The sequence below is a fragment of the Toxorhynchites rutilus genome, chromosome 3, assembly GCF_029784135.1.
Source record: "Toxorhynchites rutilus septentrionalis strain SRP chromosome 3, ASM2978413v1, whole genome shotgun sequence".
Taxonomy (NCBI): Eukaryota; Metazoa; Arthropoda; class Insecta; order Diptera; family Culicidae; genus Toxorhynchites; species Toxorhynchites rutilus.
The window spans coordinates 330190710-330208935 of NC_073746.1; the positions used below are offsets into that span (position 1 = coordinate 330190710).

General features: G+C 39.8%; 1 protein-coding gene across 3 annotated transcripts in view; it reads right to left on the reverse strand.

Moving 5' to 3' along the window:
* Positions 1 to 18226, reverse strand: part of LOC129776197 (peroxidasin) — an 89473-nt gene that overhangs the window by 69583 nt on the left and 1664 nt on the right. The gene's annotated exons all lie outside the window — the stretch shown is intronic.

Genomic DNA, 18226 nt, shown 5'->3' on the forward strand with positions numbered 1-18226 from the left:
TCTGCAAGCTTTTCCTTTTTTTTATAAACGCTCTTTAGTCCTCTATTCATTTCTTCTTGTTCCTCCAGCTCCTGTTCTTTAATCATCATTAAGCTTAAACTGTTCTGTTAATGGAGTATCTAGAGTATTGTTTATCTATCTTTTAACAATAAAACATCCCTAATTAGAATGGTTTCAAGCTGATGAAGTGAAGTATTCCAGTCCTTCTGGTTATCTGATACAAAAAAAAAATCTAACAGATTCTGAATCAGTAAAGACGCCGCTATCGCATGAATATCGGACATGTCAAAAACATGTTTTTTGACTAAATAACGGCCGTTTGAAGGAGAAAAAAAACGTTTAAAACGTTTCATTACGTTTCCCGATTTTTTTTGAAAATGGTAAAATAAAAAAAATGGTTTTTTATTGGTTTTTGCGATAGAGAGATGCATACAGATTCTATTCAAAAACAGGAAGTGGGTTATATCTATGGTATAACCGCAAGGGTGACGTAGGACTATCGTTGATTTAGAGATCATTTGTTTGTAGTTGAATCTGAATTCATTCTGAATGAATGAATATTTGGAGACCTTCGAAAACGAGAGCGTTACGTTGGAGGCACAAGGTTTTATGCATCCAATATTGGATACGGAAATATCCTACTGATGGGGAAGAATAATCTTCAGAAGCTATCCTGTTAATTGCGATTGATTGAAAAATCACAAAACCAAATGTATTTGGTCACAGTGTTACATGGATAGAAAACATTAAAATAAACTCTTTCACATGAATGTATTTTTAAATTCCCAGAGGAACTGGCAGATTATTTTCAGTAACGATTAGATATCTCCACATTTTCCTCGATACTGGAAGCCCACCAGTGGTTTATGCTAACTCGATAACCATCTGTTAATATCACTTGATTGAAACATATTTGGTCACAGTGTTACATGGATAGAAAACATCAAAATAAACTCTTTCACATGAATGTAATTTTAAATTCCCAGAGGAACTGACAGATTATTTTCAGTAACGATTAGATATCTCCACATTTTCCTCGATACTGGAAGCCCACCAGTGGTTTATGCTAACTCGATAACCATCTGTTAATATCACTTGATTGAAACATATTTGGTCACAGTGTTACATGGATAGAAAACATTCAAATAAACTCTTTCACATGAATGTATTTTTAAATTCCTAGAGGAACTGGCAGATCATTTACCGGATCTTTCTCGATGCTGAATGGCATCCAAACGGAAAGAATTCCGTGCGTGTATGTGTGTGTGTAGCGGCTGCTTCGATGGTCACCTTCTCTTCTCCTGAAGGATCGGCTTCTCTGTGCTCCTCACAGTTTCAAACAAACTGCTTGCGTTTCAGGGCAGATCTCGATCCTTCGCCATCCAGCACCCTCAGCAACGATGTTGTCTTGTCGATGTCCTCACGAAAAATGAATGCGTCTCACCACCAGAATATCGCTTAAGTATGCTTTTTGTGCGTGATTGAATCGAGAGAAGGTGTGGTTTACGATGGCAATTTGGAAGACAAACTAGAGGGAAATGAACTCTCTGAGCTCGGAACTTTCGGCGACTGAGCAATAATCGATTGCGGGCGCATACAATATTGGATACGGAAATATCCTACTGATGGAGAAGAATAATCTTTAGAAGCTATCCTGTTAATTGCGATTGATTGAAAAATCACAAAACCAAATGTATTTGGTCACAGTGTTACATGGATAGAAAACATTAAAATAAACTCTTTCACATGAATGTATTTTTAAATTCCCAGAGGAACTGACGATTATTTTCAGTAACGATTAGATATCTCCACATTTTCCTCGATACTGGAAGCCCACCAGTGGTTTATGCTAACTCGATAACCATCTGTTAATATCACTTGATTGAAACATATTTGGTCACAGTGTTACATGGATAGAAAACATTCAAATAAACTCTTTCACATGAATGTATTTTTAAATTCCTAGAGGAACTGGCAGATTATTTTCCGGATCTTTCTCGATGCTGAATGGCATCCAAACGGAAGGGAAGGAAGGAAGGTCTTGTATTAGAGAGACTTTAAACTTTTGCAGTTCATTCGTCTCTAGCCTTGAGAAAAGCCTTTTGAAAACTCAACTCTATTTAATCCAGCGCTACCACCTCCACCCTCTTGCCTTGAGAAAGGCACTCGATCCCTCGCCGTCCAGCTCGTCCAGCAACGATGTTGTCCAGTCGGTGTCCACACAAAGAATGCCAAACGGAAAGAATTCCGCGCGTGTATGTGTGTGTGTGTGTGTGTGTGTGTAGCGGCTGCTTCGAGATCTTCCCGTTTGTGGCATCACTCTCCTCCTAATGGATTCCCTTCTGGCCTAAGGTGCACAAACAGGCTCTTGGTGACACCGTTCATCCGCGCTTTCATGATAAATGAAGAGCTTCACCATAACAGCGACAACATGCTCCAATCGCTGTTCAATTAGAACTGAGTGGATTTCCGAGCGGATCTCGCTTATATACCGATTGGTGATTTCAATAGCCTGTTTTGAAAGCAAATTTAAGACTATTGAAACAAGTTTTTGGATCAGAAAGTAACAAGTATAGAACGCGTAGACATTTTATCTTTCGAATGAAGTGTTTATCATACCATTTCGTTCAGTTGTTTAGGAGCTATTAACACTCAAAATCTCGGTGTCAAGCGTAACGCTTTCGTTTTCGAAACTTTGATTTTACACCCCGGTATAGAAATGAAAGACGTAGTCCTACGTCAATAAATTCGACATAAATCGGTTCCGTAAAACTTGAGATATCGTCCATGCCAGTTTGAAAAAACTAGTTCCGAGAAAAACGCGTTTGAAGTTAATTGTTGAGCCTAGATTAGATTAGATTAGAAACCGTTGAATAACAGAAACGCGATCTAGATAACTAGATAAGTTTAGATCTTGACATATGCTTTATGATGTTCTTGCGTAGTAGGCTCTTTATTTTTCAGTAGCTATAAAAAGCTCTGAATGAATTGTATCGTTTTTACAGAGACGAATGAACTCTCGGAGTTCAAAATCTTTATAATTCAATACCTGTACCTGTATCGTTCTTTTTTTTCAAATAAACCACTGTTGCGCTAACAACTCTGTACCTTATCAGATACTGCATCACAAAAATGGCTATAACTCGATAAATAATGGGATTTTCAAAAAGCCCTCTCTAGGGTATATGCTTGAATGCCTAAACTTTAGAAATATGAAAAAAAGGTTTTTTAACTTCTATACTAGAATACTGCCTTAACCAGTGGCGTCGAGGGAGGGTTCTGCACACGGGGCGGAAAAGTCGATTAGCACCGCCACCCTCCCCCACCCATATCTAATTTCTTCATATAAATTCGGTTCATTTTGCACCCCTAAAATCGTGCTCCCGGGAGCGGTCCGTCCCCTCCGAACCCCTCAGTCGACGCCACTGGCCTCAACACTGCAATACGAACACTTGATGCTACGCTTTTGGTAGGATCGATGCACTCAACTCGGATTTTTGAGCACTTCCTTGAACTAGTTTTGTTGTTGTAGTTTGTCGAGAGTTCTTGTGGTGTACCGCAAGTAAGCGTTCTGTGAGCACTATTATCTAACATATTCATTAACTGTTTACTGTTTTCATCGTTAAAACTTTCATTCGCGGGAGGAACTGAAAATCTATCGGGTGAACTCATCTCATTTGGATTGCATCGCTCTTCGAGAGGACAATGCTTAAATGATGTGGCGATAACGTAATGCGGGACAATGACAAGAAATGCATGTTTTTTTTGTTAGTCGCTCCAATAGTCTCGTCTCGCTTCTCTGTGCTGGGATTCATTCGCCGTCAGCATACAAGTTCACCGACATTCATGCTTTGAATATTGTACAGCTTCGTGTCGAAAATAGCTTTAGTTAATCATTTTCGGAGTAAGGGTACACTAAACCTATAAATCAATTTCCAACCAATTAAATTTCCTTCCACAACTGGTTGAGCGGTTGAGGAGGAAGAAATGCCACAATGTGAAAACCCTTCAGCCTATTGCTCTTCTTCGATTAATACGTGTTACACAATTCGAGTTTGCCATCAAGTTGGAGGATGGAGGGGTATTTTGATACATTCTTGCTTCTACCGAAAGGTTGTTTTTTTCATACAGCAAGCTCGGACTCACTTCAAAGCATGGATGAAGAACTCAGAGAAATTTTAAACATTGAGTAGTTGGGGAAGAGGTGGAAACATCCTAAGGAATATGCCCATTTCCTGCTTCCACATATTGTGGTCCTGCGGAATTGTGGTTAATAACAGAAAACGGTTTTTACATCAAAAAATTAAAATAGTATATTTTTCATCATAAAAAAATAAGCTGTAAAACTGAATATTATTTTAGAATGGGGTTAACTCCATCCCGTAGGGTTTAATATCCAACAGCACGGCCCAAACTCGAGCACATCGAGTCGTTCCGCTACTCTGCGAAAACGTAGAAAGAAATACATAACACTTTACGGTTTGGTCGAAAAATAACAGTCGTTCAAACTTAGGATTTTTCGAAGATATCAGGTCGAATAAACCCAGAATTTCACGGGAAAATTCATAGATACGATGCGCACAAAACTGCACCAAAATGGATACCGAGAGAGCGATTTCAAGTCGAATATGTTTGTTTAGCCCCTTCACATACAACACCGAGTCTCACTCGATGTTAAATGTCTGGAACTATAAAATCAAATCTCACTCGTGGCGCTAAGACACTCACCAGAGCGGTGAAGTTACTCGATGTGTGACCCATTGAAACGTTTGCATCTGGTCCCCTCTTTTGGAATTAAAATCATAGGCTAAGGGGTTTATTTCACTGGAGAAAAAACACTTTGTGGTGAGTAATTTGGCAATGTAGATTTCATAGATGTTAACTTTAACCTTTAAGTCACTCAAACGTGTTCCAAATACGGAAGATACTTCTTCTGGGGACGAGTCAGCTAACCCTACCAAGCCTCCTTCCAAAAAACTAGCAAATCTCCCATCTGCCCTTAACGATCCCATTCAACCTCGTCTTCTCCCTCTGTTCTTCCCGCTCTTTCTCAACCTTCACCTTCCCACTCTACTGTCCCCGATCCCTCTCAATCCCCGTCCTCGTCTTCCCTTCCTGTTATTCCCACTCCCCGTGTAAAGGTCTATCCAGAAGATGCGCCCGGAACTGGTCCCTGGGTTGTTTTCTTCAGGCCTAAGCCAAATGGAAAGGCGTTGAGAGTCATGCAGATCGCGAAAGATCTGGCAAAGTATACCTCCGTTTCGGAAATTTCGAAGGTTAGACCAAACAAATTGCGAGTTGTCGTGACTGATCGAAAAGACGCAAACAAGATTGTTGTCAATCAGCATTTTACAATCGAGTATCGGGTTTACATTCCCTCTCACATAGTCGAAATTGAGGGTGTGATAACCGAAACGGGTCTGACGTGCGAATACATTACGAGTGAAGGTACCGGCCGTTTTAAAAAACTGCCCTCGACGACTGTTAAGATCTTGGGTTGCCGCCAGCTCGGAACAGTCTCCCATGAAGGAGAAGAAAAGAAATTTACGCCGTCCAACTCGTTTCGAGTCACCTTCGCTGGTTCAGCTCTCCCTGACTACGTGATGGTAGATACATTGAGGTTAGCCGTGCGACTTTTTATTCCAAAGCCAATGACTTGTCTAAAGTGCAAGTCAGTTGGTCACACGGCTGCTTATTGTGCCAATAAAGAACGATGTGCCACTTGCGGAGAACAACATGAGGGGAAATCCTGCAGTGCGACTGAGCATAAGTGTCCATATTGCGGGGGATCCCCACACGTGCTCTCAGCTTGTGAAACATACAAGACTCGCTGGGAGAAACAGAAGCGCTCTTTGAGGGAACGCTCTAAACGCACATTCGCAGAAATTTAGAAGGGCGCTTCTCCACTGGCTCAAGAACAACAACCAATCAATACACACAATGTCTTCGCTACGTTGCCAGTTGACGAAATGGAAGCTAACGGGGGCACGCCGTTTATTTCTCAAGGGAATCCCCGGCGCAAAAATGTGACCACTTCCAAAGTTCAAGGACAAGTCCCTCCGGTGATACCCCCTGTTAGTTTGCCTAAAAAAACGAGTGCAGCGGACAAGCAAAATCAGGTTCCTCCTGGCTTCCGTGGGAATGATTCACCTTCGAACGACCCAGCACTCGAGGGAACACCAAAAACCCCAAATGTCCCTGTTTTTCCGTCAAGTTCAACTTCCCAATCGAGATTTATAAAGTTATCTGAACTTGTGGATCAAATCTTCACGTGTTTTAATGTTTCCGACTCCATCAGAACCATTGTCACCGCAATGCTTCCAGTATTAAAGACAATTTTGCAGCAATTGATGCAAACATGGCCCCTCCTTGCAATGATTATCTCTCTTGATGTCTAATTTAAATAGAGAGGTCGGAGATATCACTGTTTTAAAGTGGAATTGTCGTAGTCTTATGCCTAAATTGGATACATTCAAATTTCTAATTCATAAACTCAATTGTGATGTTTTTGCTCTGTCCGAAACCTGGCTCTCTTCCCAAAATGATCTCTCTTTCCACGATTTTAATATAATACGCTTAGACCGCGATGACAGATACGGGAGGGGTACTATTGGGGATCAATAAGTGTCACTTATTTTTTAGAATTGACCTTCCACCTATTGGAGGGATCGAAGCTGTTGCTTGTCATGCAAACATCAGAGGCAAAGACCTCTGTATAGTCAGCTTGTATTGGCCTCCGAGAGCTGCGGTTAGCCGCAAGCAACTTGTTGACATGTGCTCACTCCTTCCTGAGCCACGATTAATCTTGGGAGACTTCAACTCTCACGGAACTGCCTGGGGGGAACCGTACGACGATAATCGTTCATCGTTGATATATGACCTTTGTAACAGCTTCAATATGACCGTTTTGAACACTGGGGAAACAACACGTGTACCTAAACCTCCTGCTAAACCAAGTGCTCTTGACCTCTCGCTTTGCTCGAATTCACTATCGTTAGATTGCAAGTGGAATGTAATCCAGGATCCCAACGGTAGTGACCACTTGCCAATCAAAATTTCTATCACCAATGGGTTGAATTCTTCTGAATCAATAAACATGGCATACGACCTCACAAGACACATTGACTGGAAAAAATATGCGGACGCGATTGCTCTAGCCATCAATTCCAGAGATGGTTTGCCTCCATTGGAGGAGTATAACTTCATTTCTCGTTTGATCTATGACAGCGCGGTTCGCGCTCAAACGAAACCCATCCCAGGCTCCACTATTCGTCGAAGGCCTCCCAATCCATGGTGGGATGGCCAATGTTCCAAGCTTTATCAGGATAAATCGAACGCATTCAAAGCTTTTCGGAAACGTGGAACCATTGAAAATTTTCAATCGTATTTGGACCTTGAAAATCAATTTAAAAACTTGATCAAAGGGAAAAAACGTGCTTATTGGCGAAATTTCGTGGGAGGTTTGTCACGAGAAACGTCAATGAAAAAATTATGGAAAGTGGCTCGAAACATGAGAAATCGCTCTTCATCCAATGAAAGCGAGGAATATTCACATCGACATCGAATGATTGTCTTGCGTTGCTTTCTTCAGAAATTCAAATGGCTTACGCCGAAAAAAACCAAATGGCTTCAGTATTCTTGGACATAAAGGGGGCCTTTGATTCAGTTTCAATAGAGGTCCTGTCAGACAAATTACACTCTCGGGGTCTGCCGCCTCTATTGAATAATATGTTATATAACTTGCTTTGTGAGAAACATTTAAATTTTTCTCACGGGGATTCGACAGTAAGTCGGGTCTCCTACATGGGACTCCCCCAGGGCTCATGTTGAAGCCCCCTTTTGTACAACTTCTATGTAAGCGACATCGACAATTGCCTTACACAAAATTGCAGTCTAAGACAACTTGCAGATGATGGAGTGGTGTCTGTCGTAGGATCAAACGAATCCGACCTGCAAGGACCCTTACAAGATACTTTGAACAATTTTTCAACCTGGGCCATTGGGCTAGGGATCGAATTCTCCACGGAGAAAACAGAGATGGTGGTTTTTTCTAGGAAGCATAACCGTCCAATTACCGGCACCTGGTGGGGAGCCCATCCAGAAGATCTTATAATGTTGTATCGAACAACTATTCTCTCAGTGATGGAGTATGGCAGTTTATGTTTTCAATCAGCTGCCAAAACACACCTCATTAAACTCGAGCGAATTCAGTATCTTTGTCTCCGTATTGCGTTGGGATGTATGCCCTTAACGCATACCATGAGTCTCGAGGTTTTGGCAGGCTTACTCCCACTAAAAGATCGCTTCAATTTATTATCTCTTCGGTTCCTCATCCGGTGTAAGGTTATGAACCCATTGGTGATCGGAAATTTTGAGCAGCTGTAGCTCGATCACTCCGGATTCATGAGTTCATATCATGAATTCATCTCCATGCAGGTTGATCCTTCTTCGTATATTCCCAACCGTGTTTGTTTCCCTGACTACATCAATTCCTCTGTGCATTTTGATCTGTCCATGAAGCAAGATATCCATGGATATTCAGATTACCAACGATCGAGGATCGCTCCAACGATCTTCGATGAAAAGTATGGGGGTATCAATTGTGATAATACGTACTTTACTGATGGGTCCACTATAAACGAGTCCACATGATTTGGAGTGTTCAACGAATTTTTTAGCACCTCACACAGTCTTCAGAATCCTTGCTCAGTGTATATTGCTGAATTGGCAGCAATTCATTGGGCGCTGGACAGCGTCGCCTCACGACCTGTTGAACACTATTACATTGTAACGGATAGTCTTAGCTCTGTCGAAGCTATCCGTTCAGTGAGGCCGGAAAAGCACTCGCCGTACTTCCTTGAGAGAATACGAGAAATTTTGAGTGCTTTATCCAGACGCTGTTATGTCATTACCTTTGTCTGGGTCCCTTCACATTGCTCAATTCCGGGTAATGAGAGGGCTGACTCATTAGCAAAGGTAGATGCAATTGAAGGCGATATTTATCAGCGTCAATCGCCTTCAATGAATTTTATTCTTTAGTCCGCAAAAATACCATAGTTAACTGGCAACGCAAATGGAACGAAGATGAATTGGGCCGGTGGCTCCACTCGATTATCCCTAAGGTTAGCCTCAAACCATGGTTCAAAAGTCTGGACTTGAGTCGGGACTTTATTCGCTCCTTCTCCCGACTCATGTCCAATCACTGTTCGTTAGATGCGCTACTCTTTCGAATTAATCTTGCAGACAACAATCTTTGTGTTTGTGGCCAAGGTTTCCACGACATCGAGCACGTTGTTTGGTCGTGCGAGCTGTATCTTGTCGCCAGATCGAATTTAGTAGTCACCCTTCGGGCCCGAGGAAGGCAGCCCATGGTGCCGGTGAGAGACGTGTTGGCTCGGTTAGACCTTGATTACATGTCCCAAATATATGTATTCCTTAAAGCTATCGATCTTCGTGTGTGATTGTCCTTATACCCTTAGTTTTTCCTTTTCCTTTTCCTTTGTGAGAGATCGGATCCCTTCTTAAGAATAAGATGAAATGTAAATACATATTAGATATAAGATAGGTTTAAGAATTGAGTGTGATGAGTGTGATTGAGAGTGTGAGTGTAATCATTGTCAACATATCCTCATATCCCCTCCTTTTCCTGAAGAAAATATGTCACCCTTCTAAACTCGAGTCGACCGCGAGTAATCGGTTTCCTATATTATTAACATTAGAATTAAGGAAAAATGTATATATACTAGTAACAATACAGTAAGGAGTTCGGCTCCTTTAAACCTATTTAACTGAGCCTGTAAAAATAAACGATTTAAATAAAAAAAAAAAAATAACTAACCTTTTACGGTCGTATTAAATTTTTATATGGGTGTCGTACTTGTCGGAATCAATGTTCCTTGAAAGAGCAGTGATACATAACATATCATGTAAGATCATGAAAGATATATAAGAACTGTTCATTTCTCGTGAGATTTAGATATGTATTTACTGAATAATGTGTTTAAATGTGTTTTTTTGTATAAAAAATATATTTTCTTGATTCCCGTTGGCGTCTATCACATGTGAATCACCCACAAGTCGTTCCACCAATTTAAGTACTCTCCCCAGATCCATATTGTGATCTATATAAATAAAAATGGATCGCCGAATCCACCTGTACCAGTCATATGCGTGTGTTTTGGATAAATCCGATTTACTTTATTTACATTTTCAGCGATTGTGTAGGCGGAGTTTCATTTGCAATACAAAAATTGAACATTTTAAATTTTTCGATCGATATTTTTACACGTTGTACAAAATGCTAAACAAACATGACATAATTTGTTTAAGTCGAGCATCACGAGCACACTTGATTGTAGATCTTATTTATCATCCACAACTCTCTGTGTCAATTTGACGACAAAAATTATTCTGACAAGCCTCCTCAAGAGGGATTTTTGAGTGGTTAATTTTTATTTTTACTGGCGCGAGTGAATATGAGCAGATGATCTTGTTTCTTCACAAAGAAATTTGCATCCAATCATCCAGTTGTTCTAGCATTTATCCAATATGCTGCATCGATCAGAACATGTAATTGGAAGGCTTTATGTCTGGTGAGATCGCTGGATGCAGAAAAAATTGTTTTCTTTACGAGTCAGTGTATGACCGAATATTATCTTGAATCGGAATAGGTGGTCTTTAATTGCTCTTCAATCTTTCAATGTGTTTATCACATAAAACTCTTTGTTTATTTATTTATTTGTTCATTATTTAAACAACAGCGGTCCAAGGACGCTCCCTTATGGTATTCCAGATGTGATTTTGAAAGTTGAAGAATGAGCGAAGTAAATCGACACGGAAAACTAACGGTCGATTAAGTAGGATAAAATCCCCTCAACCGGCCAAGTTGGAAATCCCATAACTTTTAATTTTCCCATTGCATATTGGTGTGGTGTCAACGCCTTCGAAAAATTAATGCAGATGGAATCGACCTGCCTACGGGATTCGACCTAACGAAACAGTGTATTGGTGTAGCACACCAAATTTGAGGTAGGGGATCAGTGCTGGTCGAACCCATGTAGAAAATCAGATATTACGGAATGAACCACGTTGTAAAGGTCGTTGAGTGCTAAAGTTTCGAAAACTTTGCTCATGCTGCAGAGAAGCGATACTCCACGGTAATTCTCAACTTGATTTCGATTCCCTGCTTTGTGGATTGTAACAATCGTGGCTATCTTCCACACCCTGCGAAAGGAACAGACAGGAAATCGGCGAAGCAAGCGAACTTGCATAATACAGGTCGGACTCGATTATCCGGAGACTCGATTATCCGGAGTATGTTATTTTTGATTTTCGGAAATTTTGAATAATTTGTATAATAATTCCATATTGAATAGCTTATATGGTTATCAAAAGAAAGGGCATGATCAGTAGAATGCAGTTATTTATGAAAAATGCAAATCCAAGATGGCGGCCACTAAAAAATGGCGGATTTCATATTTTCTCAGAACCTTATCAATATGGGTATCAAATGAAAGGGCTTGACTAGTAGAATACAAGTATTTATAAAAAATGCAAGTCCAAGATGGCGGCCACTACAAAATGGCGGATTACCTATTATCTCAGAACCCCATCAATATGGGTATCAAATTAAAGTGCTCGACTGGTAGAACACAGTAGATGATGAAAAATCCAAATCCAAGATGACCGCATTTCCCAAATAAATTATTACTATTTGATTACGGATCCATTACGGATTGATTTGAATTTTGTAACATATCTTTATTTCCACTGTCAAAATAAGACTGTGTATTTCATGATCTTGAAAAATTCAATTTTGCCGCCGCTAAAAAATGGCTGAATGGCTTGACTTGGACTCTACACTATGAACAACATAAATTCGAATAAAATTAAGAAAATCATTTTTTGAATGGTTTAATGTAGAGAAGTATACTAATGATATAGATAATTTACTAAAAAATAAGTAAAAAAAACTTTTAAAGTTAAACGGTTTAATGTACTAAAAGCTAGAAAATAATTAAACAAGTAGCAGTAAGTAGTTATCACATCCGTTCCTTCATTAATCTAGGGCAATGATGAGACTAAAATAAAATCGTGGGGTATATGATGAAACAACTAACTATGGATAATGGAAATCCAACGTTTATTTCTTACCTAACTTGCTTCGGAATATTTTCATGTATACTGTATTCTATTAGTCAAATCATTTCATTTGATACTGATATTGAGGGGATTGCAAAAAATACCATCGACCATTTAGTGGCGGCGATCTTTTTAAATTTATGTTGTTTATTATGTTTCGTGTTCTCCAACTCAATTCATTCAGCCATTTTTTAGCGACGGCCAAATTGAATTTTTCAAGATCATGGAACACGCAGTTCTATAATGACAGTACAATTAATAAATAAATAATTGTGTTCTACTGATCAAGCCCTTTCATTCGATACCCATATTGATGGGGTTTTGGGAAAACCCATATTGATGGGATTTTGAGAAAAAATGTACATAATCCGCCATTTTGTAGCGGCCGCCATCTTGGATTGTCAAGATCATGGGATACGCAGTTTTATAATGACACCAGACTTTAAGACTTCAATTATACACCCTGTTTTTTTTTACGCGGGGGATAAGTACATCGTAAAAAAATCCGAGTTAATTGGAAAATCCGCGTAAAAAACCGCGTTAATTCGGAAATCCACGTTGATTGGTAAATCCGCGTAAAAGAAACCAGGTCACCTGAAATCTATGTAAGCATCGTGATAGAGTGCGGCACTAATTTCCGTCCTAAGCGCTAAGTTCCGTCGCAAGCACTGATTACCGTCATACGCTCTGAGGGAGCATGAAGAAGAAATGTGAGCTGAGAGAGAGATGTGATATTGTGTTAACTGGAAAATCCGCGTAAAAAAACCTGGGTGTACTGCAGTTCGATTATTCTGAGGCTGTTTTTACTGTCGATTGTTCGGATGTTCAGATAACGTTTGCGAGACCTACGCAGTAGATTCCGGAAGTTGTATAATTGAGAATTCCACCAAGGTTGCTATGAAGTACGTCTCGCCACGCGTCGTTCGAGAGGAACCCGTACGTAAACGGTTTCATGTAATTTGGCATAGAAAGGATCAGCCAATGCATCATCGAAGTCTCCGGTAAAAATTTATTGGCAGTCGATAATAGACAAGTCGTTGTTGTATGAGCCGTAGCCACAAAGCCTGAAATTCGGTTGTGGAGAAGATTCGTAATCAGACCTGACTGCGATGAGCACACCCCCAACTCTGGAAAGCTCGCTGGTATCACGATTACGGTCACAACGGAAGAGTTGGTAATCCGATGATAGCTCACAGTCCGGAGTGTCCGCACAATAGGCAGTAACAGTTACATTGACCATGGATATTCCGTTTTGGATGCAACGTTGATGGTTGTCCTGGGTCAAGCAATGATTTATTGCCATTTGTTTTGTTGTGGTAGATCCTCTTTTCATCACCAGACACTTTGCGCCACTAAAAATCATTCTTCCTACCTGGCAATCAAGGGAACCGTGATATTGAATCGATTATGACAACGCCTCTGACTTAAAATCAATTACTTTCGATTCGTCTTTGCCACTTTCTACATATTGTATGCAAAAGAGCTTGATCATTACGATCTCCAAGTAATTGATGAACGTCTGCTACCCTTTTTTTCAAATCAAATGAAAAAACATCATGAACAAACATTTTCAATTGCAAAAATAATACTGAATTTTAGATTGTTACCCTACATTCTACATTACTTTACAGTATACTCTAGTTTCAACAGGCCATCTAAACTCTGTTCAACTTCTATAAGACCAGATGATGATCTTGTTACTTTGTGTCATTGTAAACGAACAACGCTCCAATTTATTTTCTAGTGTATTGGTATTGGTATCTACCATTCGCTGCATGATTTTCATATGTGTGTGTGCAAGCGCTGAGCGTAAACAAATGTTTTTGTTTTTTTTTCAAGTGTAAAGTTTGTAAGACCAGCTACATTTTCCGTTGTTTGAGTTTTTTTGATCTCTGACTGAGATAAGCGGGAAATAGTTAGAAAAGATTTGAATATCTCAACATCGCCGCTGCAAATAAGGTAATCTTTGAATTTAAATATTTCCCGGGAGACAATTTGTCAAATATTGGTAAAAAGTCCTTACTCAAAGAGAGTTCAAAAGACACCATTTCACATCGAAAGTCGTCTGAGTTTTGCCAAACCTTACATGAACTGCCAGTGGGAAATGATATGTTATGCCAAAGAATGTTTTCAAAAGAATAAATTTTGCTTAGAACTGTATCGAAAAGTAATTGGCAACTTTTATAATGATTCCACTCAAAAATGGATAAACTTGTTTTAGTGTGTATGCAAGCAAAAGTTTGTTTACATGTCAACAACAAATTGTGCAATCGTTTCATTTCGTTTAAGTTGTTCGTTTTCGTTATGACTAGAATTGATCTTGAGACAAGAAAGAAATTTCTGCTTGAAAGTACTGAAATGTGTGCTACCTTCAACCAAATCGCAAAATTCAATTGCACCACACAAGTGTGAAAAATATCATCCACAAGTATGACGAAGAGTTCTCCTTTAATGATATGCTTAGATCCAGTAGAAAACCTGGCTCCAGTCAGCCCATGTTAGATCGTACAGTAGTGACTTACATCAAACGACACCGATCGGTATCAACGCTTGATTTGAGCTTGAGCTTGGGTAGACTGTACAATTCGTAGTTGCTCTCCGTGATTGACCTGAACCAACCAAATTGCACAAAGAACACACAGAATGACGCTTGGGACTAGCAAATCATTCTCGTTGACGATCGGTATCAACGCTTGATTTGACCAAAAACTGTATAACCAGCATTGGAATGATTCAAAGAATCAAGGCCAGGCAGTCCTTGAAGACATACAAAAAGCGGAAGTGCCTAAGAAAACCGCAGAACAACAATCTCGAGCCAAAACAAGGGCACGAAAACTGTATAACCGGCTACTGAACAACAACAACCAGTGCATCCTGATGGACGACGAAACATACGTCAAACAGGATCCAAGAACGCTTTCAGGGCCATAATTCTACACGAAATCGGTAGAGGAGGAGGTGGACAATGCTGAATACACGATTGCGCTGAAAAGATTAGGAGAGAAGGTTCTAATATGGCAAGCTATTTGTACTTGTGGTCTGCGGTCCTCTATTTGCTTCACAAAAGGTGCAATCAATGCTCAAATTTACAAAGATGAATGGTTGAAGAAAAGATTGCTGTCCCTTTATAAAAAGCATCAATCTTCCTCTCTCTTCTGGCCGCATTTGGCATCTGCATATTACGCTAAGCCAGTGTTACAGTGGCTCTCAGACAATAATATCCAATTCGTCGAGAAAAACATCAATCCACCAAATTGTCCAGAGCTCCGACCAATATAACGTTACTGGGCGATAGTGAAAAAGGTTCTTCAAGAAGAAGGGAACAGTTTCCCAAACCATGGAGGAATTCAGAAAAAAAATTGGAAAGCAGCATCCAGGAAATGCACAACAGCTACTGTGCAAAATTTGATGAAAGGTTTTTCGTCAAAAATGCGTTAGTTCTATAGACCATAAGATTTTGACTTATGTTAGCCACACTATTGTTTCACATTGAACTTTTTACTTTTAGCTTTGCTGGATTATCTTCAGTGACGAATAAAATTTCAATTTGGATGGTCCTGGTGGTTTCCACACGGGTACTGGCGTAATTTACGGAATGCGGAGCAGTATTTTTCAACCAGGACCTTTGGTGAAGGCTCGTGCATAGTTTGGGCGGGATTCTGTGCAACCGAAAAACTCAAGATTGATTTCACATCCTTCAAAATGAATATCTACCATTTTTGCGTAGATATCGTCGCAAAAATTCACATTTCAGCAAGACAATGTTGCTGTTCATACCAGCAGGGAAGCTAAGCAATGGATTAAGGACCGAAAACCTGACTTATTGGACTGGCCGGCTCGCTCTTCAGACTTGAATCTTGTCGGAAACATTTGCAGTACACCGTGCAATTTCGGAGACATGAGAAAATATCGGGAAATCCGTTCTGCAGAAGTTAAAAAGTATGCCAACATGAATTTTCCAGGTTATTAACCGAAATGACAAGGTGGCATGTAAATCTGCTGATTGTTTTGAATTTTTCGTTGATAATTGTTACGAACGGCAACCGGTCAGCAAATAACGGAAGGTGAATCCATTTTCCTACGAGACTCCCTAGTGAGAAAACCGTTACACATCGTAGCGTCATGCTGCCATGCGAACTGTCAGATTGACTAATCTGTCAGATTGTACAACAATATTTATTTGTGAATACTCGCACTGAACTCGTTGTGGATTCCTTAACTTAATCTATTGTTTTTCCATTCGATCCCATTTGATCCCAATTTCCATCATCCAATACGGAAAGTCACCGAGAAGACTAAAAATGTGAGAAACTATGAAATGCAATTATGAATTTATGTATAATAAAATTAATTTCAGCTTAAAGCTTAGTGTAAACAATAACACGAGTTTGCTTTTAAGAGTCCGAATCGTGATAATACTTATAAATTTCGAAATAGTCTTATCAAAACTGGACAGATGAAGTTATCATATTTAGGCCCAATAAATAAGCAAACGGTTCTTTTGAACGAAATTGACGTTGAATTTACTTTATTCTAACTTTATTCTAATTTATAATTCAACAATTATAAAAATAAACGAATTCTAAAAGAAAGCATTCAACAATTTTCGAAAATATCTCGTTGAAATTCAAACTGTTTGTGCTACAACGAAATATATTCAAAGTGGTCCCATAAAAGTTGTAAAGAGTGTACGACAACATAAAGCTAAAAAAACGGAGAAAATAATGGAAATTGATGGATTATCGAAGCAACTATGGGTGGGACGCAGTGAAGCACAAGAATAGTGAAGGACATCGTTTATGGAATAGTGTAAGATGTTCTAGGAAATGATGAAATGTAGTAAACAAGTGTCACCACACACCACAAAATAGCAAAACGACGACACGATATGCAAATGAGATATGCTAAAAAAACCTTCATGATTGGAACGAACCCAACTTCAATCTCGCAAAAACTAACCCGATTCCCCAACTTGTCATAATCCTTCATACCGAGGTCTTACACTAAAGTGACCAGATGGTCAGAGGTCTAACGCGGGACACAAAAAAAAAACAAAACGTTATCTATATACGTTAAGTGAACATAAACCATAGTTTAGAGAGTCTCATTTATTCGTGCAACTCTTAACATGTGTCCTCGCAATTAAACTTGATCTGTATTATTTCTTACAAGTATCTGCACTCAGTTGTGATTTTTCGGTGGTTTGGATGTTGTTTACGCCTGAAAATCACTCATTCAGTCAGAGCATTGAGGTCTGGCAAGCACAATTCAAATTCTACAATTTTCTTCCAATTAACGCATGGAATGCTCGAAAATTCCAACCCATTTTTCATCGATTTTAGCGTTAACGTATGCAATAAAAAGAATGGACTAATTTCGGATGGCGATGAAAAAAAAAACTACGAAAGATAATGAAATCTGGTGAAAGAAGTGAAAAACTTCTTTTCGTGCTCATAATGAAAGACAAGACGTACTTGATGCTTGAATTCAACGAATGGCAGGGGACCGAATACTTCACGTTCCCCAGGTAAGCGTTGGGACGAATATATCTCCCACATCAAGTTCTCGAAGAAGGTAATTCTCTAACAAACGAGAAGGGAATGTCCAAGCCGCTCTTCCTTCGAGTCATATGGTGAACTGGGAGATATACAGTACGAAGTGCTTGCCGGAAGTTGCGAAGGTGATGTGGTCTTCATGCCGCACCTAGGATCTGTCCTTTATGCCAAAAGATCACTGGAGGATGGATCGGCTGGAGATAAACATTGTCGCGAAGACCGCCAACCTTCCCAACATCCCCCAGCTGCGACCGATAGAAAACTTTCGAGCGAATGGCCAAAATGGAGAGATAGCCAACCACCAAAGCCACGAAAAGGTAAAAGAACACGCTTACATACATCTTTTCATCGGCCATGGTTGAGGTTCCGGCCAACCTCCGTAAGGCCACCAAGCTCTTAATTTACGATACTTCATCAAACAACCCTGCCTTTTGTCCGGCTTATTTAACACGTTAAGCCCTGACCGAGCTAGGGGACTAAAGATGAACCTTTCGTCTGACTCACGTTGGTCCCTTCGGATCAATTGGGGA